The sequence below is a fragment of the Coptis chinensis genome, chromosome 4 (assembly GCF_015680905.1).
Source record: "Coptis chinensis isolate HL-2020 chromosome 4, ASM1568090v1, whole genome shotgun sequence".
NCBI classification, from domain to species: Eukaryota; Viridiplantae; Streptophyta; class Magnoliopsida; order Ranunculales; family Ranunculaceae; genus Coptis; species Coptis chinensis.
Window position 1 is genome coordinate 95758244 of NC_141459.1, and position 5726 is coordinate 95763969.

The 5726-nt window shown below is 35.5% G+C and overlaps 1 long non-coding RNA gene across 1 annotated transcript; it reads right to left on the minus strand.

Moving 5' to 3' along the window:
• Nucleotides 1-4218: 4218 nt before the first annotated feature.
• Nucleotides 4219-5725, minus strand: LOC147505894 (uncharacterized). Its single transcript, XR_015220700.1, has 2 exons — nt 5486-5725; nt 4219-4624 (listed from the first exon to the last, which is right to left on the minus strand). It is a non-coding gene; the product is annotated as an uncharacterized LOC147505894 (long non-coding RNA).
• Between the last annotated feature and the right edge of the window lies 1 nt (nt 5726).

Below are 5726 nucleotides of genomic sequence, written 5' to 3' on the forward strand. Positions count from 1 at the left end.
AGAGTCCTGTTACGGCCATACCCCATATTGTGTTGGGCAGACCCCGAGTTGGGCCGGGGTATGCCCATTGTGTTGGGCGCAACTTTGAATCATACACCCCTCAACCAAATACCCAAAAAATCGGAAAACCGGTTACCACCCTTTGTCTTTCAAACCCTCGATTTCGTGATTTCTGCTCGACCAAAAACCCACAAAATCAAACTCTCGATCTCGATTCTTTGTTTCAATTCTTTGTTTCCATCAAACTCTCGATTCTTTATCTCGATCTCAATCAAACCCACCCAATTACTGCTCGATCTCGATCTCGATCTCGATCTCAATCCCAATTCGTCGATCAACTAAACAGTGTTTTACTAAAACCACCATTAGTGAGTTCGGTGAGTATCTGAAACCATCTCAAGCTCTTCTATTTGGTTCCTCACACGTAAACACGCTTCAACACCAATTTCAAAATGAGTTTTTTGCTTTCAAAGTGAGTTTTTTTTATGCATTGTAGTTTGTTCATACATTGTAGTTTGAGTGTTTAAGGTGTTTGTTCATACATTGTACATTGTATTTGGTTGATTCATACAAGTCAAAAAACATTGTCGTAGTTCATACAATGCCGTAGTTTTAAAGTGAGTTTGTTCATGCATCGACCAACCAAATACACGTAAACACGCTTCAACACCAATTTTAAAATGTTAAGTTTGTATGAAGTGTACGTAAATTGTATTAAGTTTGTATGAAGTGTTGTGATCTTTGTGCGACATTGTTGCTTGTAATTTGCTAGACTAATTTGACGTTATAGATTGTGTTTCTATTAATATCTTTGTGCGGCATTGTTGGGCGTTAATTGAATCGAGTTAATATTTGTATCAGGTTAATCATTAATTGATGATATATTAGGTGAAAGTTTTTCTTGTGGTTTTCCATTGACGTTAATTGAATGTGTATTATTAAGTCCTAGATTATGTGTAATGCTTCCATTTAAGAGTTGAGTTTGAATTTTGAATAGTGCGGCATTGTTGGCTTATTTTGGTATATATGTTGAGAAATGATCTTGTACTAATTTTGAGAGCTAAGTTGAGTTATTGTTCTTTTTTGTTTTGGTATTTTATAAATGTATATACTAATGTAGTTTTTCGTTTTAATTTTGATAGCATCCCATGGTCAATGAAATTTCTCGCTTGCTCAATCAAGGCCTGCAATTGGGTGGGACTGTGATTCCAGACGATGCACGGAACGAGTTCATGGAGGCATACAATTTGACCCGGTGCAAGTTCATTGGCGGACGATATCGTGAAAGAGTATAGGTGAAGAAGCAGCTTGAGCATTGATCTCAACTCTGGAGTTCTAGTAGTATAGGGATGTTTAGATTGCTTTTGTTGTAAAGAGTGACGTTGTGATATCTGTACCCAAATACTTGATTTTGTCGTATGTTATTTCAAAATATTATTTGATGTTATGTGAATTTGGTTTTGATGTTATGTGATTTCATTTTATGTGTTTGCGATTCCATTTTATTTCAAAATACTTGAATTTGATGTGATTCCATTTTATGTGTTTGGTTTTGAATTTGGAAGTGTTAGAATTGTTGGAATATGGAATTTGAAAGTGTTAGAATTGTTGGAAGTTGAATATGGAAGTTAAGAAAAAAAGAAATCAAGGTTCGGCAAATTTCAGTCCCAAACGACATGGCCACACCGGTCAAGAGGCAAAAAAACAGAACTTTAGAGTTTTCAAAGTTCAAATCCCAAACGACATGGCCACACCGTTTGGGATTAAGTCTTAGTCCCAAACGGTGTGGCCATGTTGTTTGGGATTTGAACTTTGCAAAAACTTAGTTCTGTTTTTTTGCCTCTTAGTCCAAAACGGTGTGTCCATGTCGTTTGGGACTTGAACTTGGAAAAAACTTAGTTATGTTTTTTTGCCTCTTGACCGGTGTGGCCACACTGTTTGGATTAAGTTCCAAACGACATGACCACACCGTTTGGCCTAAGTCCCAAACGGTGTGGCCATGTCATCTGGAACTTAATCCAAACGGTGTGGTCAAGTCGTTTGGGATTTGAACTTGGAAAAACATATAGAGTTCTGTTTTTTGGCCTCTTGACCGGTGTGGCCACACCGTTTGGGACTAATTCCTAAACGGTGTGGCCATGTCGTTTGGGACTTGAACTTGGAAAAAACTTAGTTATGTTTTTTTGCCTCTTGACCGGTGTGGCCACACCGTTTGAGATTTGAACTTGGAAAAACATAGAGTTCTTCACTTTGAACTTGTTCTACATTTTCTTCTTGAATGGGGTCACTTGGAACTTGTTCTACATTTTCTTCTTGAATGGGATCACTTGGAACTTGTTCTACATTTTCTTCTTGAATGGGGTCATGATGTATTACATTTTCTTCTTCATCTTCATGTTCTAAAATGGGGTTGGGCTCTTCCATTAGTGTTTAGTGTTAGTGTTAGTTTTCTTTAGGGTTTAAGGGTTTAAGGTTTTTGATGGTGGAAGGGAAGAGAATATAAGAGAATAGAAGAGAAGGGCTGAAAAGGGTTTTGGGGCCAATGACACATTTGTAATAATTGTTTTTTTTTGGTCTGCCCAACACAATATGGGGTCCGGCAATAACAAACACCTAAATTAATTAGACTAGCAAAATGCACGTGCGTGGTTAATATTGAAAAGTAAAAAAGAAGCACAACAAATATAATAGTTTTAGGTGGATAGTAGATACGTACTTGGAAACTTACATTATAGATTTGTTTATTTTGATGCATCTCCTATAAATGAGAACACGTTGATGTAATATATTTTTACCAAAACAATAAATAAATAACACATTGATGTATGTAAGCACATTATCTAAGATTGAAAAGTTGTATACTTGTACATGTGTGCAACATTTTCCAAGATCCAATTCATTTCAATGCAACAACCAGAAGGTATAAAGAAAGTGTTAACAACACACCATCATTGGCATACATCTTACAATTAGTATGACATCTTGAATATAGTTTGAACACACTATTACATCCTAAATCAATATATTACATCTTCCAATATCTATGTGCGGTTACTATACAAAGCCAGTGTATTTTGGATTCCACACAATTTTTGAAGGATCATCAGTCCTGCATGAGATAGTCCTACTTGGCACAAACGAAAGGGGGAAGTGTAGGCTTATTTTAGTTCCATGCCCTTGTTGGTGGAAAGGTTTCATGAGGTATGACCGACTACCTCATTACAATTTAAAAACAATTAAGTTTACTATCTGTTAAAAAATTTAGTGTAAAATCATGTTATATGAGATGGTAAGAGTAGCTAAACAGAAACCAAGGTCTGCTTGTAGTAGGACTCGGGGTATTTTTTCGGTCACCCAAATACCCAATCAATTTTTTCATGTTACATTTTAACATCTATAATTACAACAGAGGAGTTGGGATGTTCTTCAGTTATGACGTTGACACATATCCTAATATGCTTATGGCCAACTACCCTGCATCTCTGCTACTTATTAACATTAACAGGACTTCATCAGTAAACCTAGACTGACCTTAGTTGTGTTATCTAAAAAATCAAATGAAATATCATTTGAATCAGAATACGTAACAACCGAAAAATAGAAAAGCAAAAAAACGGGTGGAAACCTCAACTAAATAGTATAACAGAGTAACAGACCTTCAGGTACACAAACTTAAGTATATATGATATTGTGTGTGAAGACACGGATTAGAACCAGTCTAAACCCTTAGAAAAAACCCTCAGTAACCATTGACATTGGCATTTGCTATAAAAAAAATTAAAGTTTGAATTTTCATGCTTTAGAAAATTTTTATTGTGCTTTATTTGATGGGAACCATTGATAAGAATTTCAAATTGACAAAACTGATTTAGTTATTACGTGGATACTTTTTGATAAGCATTTCGAGCTTTTTAACAGTTATCTGTATATAATATATTATGTATAGAAAGCAAATGCGCACGCCCTTTGGGTGAAAATAGAATGATCTTTAAGAAACTTGATTGTTTGTAAGCCAACAGGGAGCCATTGAGAAAGAAAAACATAAACACTACGCATATTATGCATAGATAGCAAATGTGCACGCCTTTTGGGTGCAAATAGAATGAGTCTTTAAGAAACTTGATTGTCTGTAAGCCAATTGGGAGCCATTGAGAAAGAAAAGCATAAACACTATGCATATGCGCTTTTGCCAATTTTATAACCAAACATGGTAAAATAGAACAAAAACAATCACCATTTTAAAGCAAAATATTTGTTCGTCCACACTTTCTCCAATCATTTTACAACAACGAATACAAAACAAAGAGCATGCTCAAAAAATAAACAGATGAAGTCCTTCCTTTGTCAATTGTCATGTGATGAAGTTGCAGGAACATTTGGTGGTCTAATAAAGTAGCACTTGTGCTAAGTCCATTAGATGAACCTGCAGTCCCAAATGGAACAATAGTGTACACACCCAGAGATGTATTGCTCGATTTCCACCTTCATTTTTCCTTACTGGGGAGCTTCACACTATAAAAACATACATATGCGTCGCCAGTCCCACTTCACTCCATAACCTATATATTGGTGCATTTTCTCTTCTCTTTGTTGCTCCATTTGTTTGTTTGTTCTTATTCACCACCTGCAAGTATATGTGCCAATTAGACTACCATGTAAATAATGTGAACAACTAAATGTGCAAATGATGTGTAGGTTTTCTTCACAAAGCCATTGCATCCGTCATTCCCTCCGACGTGATTCCAGACTAATAAAACTTGTTATAAGCTTTTTTATTCTTTTTTATTTTGCTTGAGGGTTTAAAAATGTAATATTGAGTGTAGTGCTATGACCTCAAACTCAAAGCTACACTAACCAGGCTCTGTCATAAGGCTGGTTGTCATACGAATATTTAATTCAATAGAAGCACATTATTACAATATGAACTTTGGGCCGTAGGCACCTGCTCTCATAAGTAGATATTTATAATTCAAATAATACCTACATCAAATATGAAGAAGTTCAATGACATGCATGTTTTCATGTTAGTAGCGGCATGTGAAATTGTGAGTACATAGACAATGAAGTAAAGAAGTAAATAACAAATTGAGGATTTAAAAAAGGTAATACAAATAGAGGGATACATTCATAGATTTCTAAATCGTAGGAACGACATTGATCTCATATGCGATTGAAAGACAATAAGACATAGCTACAAAGCTCCAAATGAGCATCCGCATGGGACTGAAAGGCTTAGGGAGAAAATAGTTTCCACAGAGATGGCCTTATAGGATTTAAAAATAAGAGGTTGTTGTATGACATATCACTGCATGTAGTATAACATAATCAGTTCAGTTGTTCCACAGCCAAGGAATGGAACACTGGCTTGAATAGATGGAGATTAAAACTTCCCTTAAGTCATAGATATACATGTTCTCCACAATATAAAATATGTTAAACAAAGACAGACTAAGCATAACAAACAGAATTGAATAACAGTACACACATGGTAGTGATTTCATCAGAAAGCTTATTTGATGGTATTGATCCATTGAGCTGTTCTAACTGAGATCTATGGAAATTGAATGTCATAACCAAAGTAAACATTCCCATCATCAATCACTAAAATGCAGCTTATCTCCACCCTTGGAAGTGGTGAGATTTACCATTGATTCATTATACGATAAGAAACTAAAGAAGTTACCAGCCAAACGCACAAACTTATAAGTAGCCAAGACTTGGTATTC